The sequence below is a fragment of the Carlito syrichta genome, unplaced genomic scaffold (genome assembly GCF_000164805.1).
Source record: "Carlito syrichta isolate Samal-C Ts95f unplaced genomic scaffold, Tarsius_syrichta-2.0.1 Scaffold316401, whole genome shotgun sequence".
NCBI classification, from domain to species: Eukaryota; Metazoa; Chordata; class Mammalia; order Primates; family Tarsiidae; genus Carlito; species Carlito syrichta.
Window position 1 is genome coordinate 479,199 of NW_007260497.1, and position 627 is coordinate 479,825.

Sequence of the window (627 nt, forward strand, 5' to 3'; positions counted from 1 at the left end):
CACTGCACTCCAGTCTGGGCAACAGAGTGAGACTCCAACTCGAAAAAAAAAAAAAAGAAAAGAAAATATCAATAAATTTGACTCCATTAAAGTAAGAACTCTGTTCATCAATAGGCACCAATAAGAGAGTAAAGAGAAAAGCTTCAAGCTAGGAAAAGATATTTGTACCAAATAATCAACAAAGGACCGAGAGTGTGGTCAGGCGGCTCGGACCGAGCATGGCTTTCCTTACCCCAGTGGATTTTGTGAAGGGTCCGCTGCCAGTCTCTTCTGTTCACCATGGCTTCTTCTGATAGTCAGGTGAAAGAACTAAAAGCGTGCCTCGGGGCAGACTTTTGAGCTTATTCTCAGCCCTCGGTCAAAAGAATTCGTTCCAGAATTCCCCCAGTCCCCTCCAAAGAAGAAGGATCGTTCCCTGGAGGAAATTCAGAAGAAATCAGAAGGTGCAGAAGAAAGACGCAAGTCCCATGAAGCGGAAGTCTTGAAGCAGCTTGCTGAGAAACGAGAGCATGAGAAAGAAGTGCTCCAGAAAGCAGCAGAGGAAAACAACAACTTCAGTAAAATGGTGGAGGAGAAACTGACCCACAAGATGGAAGCTAACAAAGAGAACCGAGAGGCACAAATGGC

At 45.0% G+C, this 627-nt stretch overlaps 1 pseudogene; it reads left to right on the plus strand.

Annotated features, from left to right (window-relative positions):
- The first annotated feature begins 279 nt into the window (after positions 1-279).
- Positions 280-623, plus strand: LOC103276899 (annotated as a pseudogene).
- Positions 624-627: the final 4 nt, after the last annotated feature.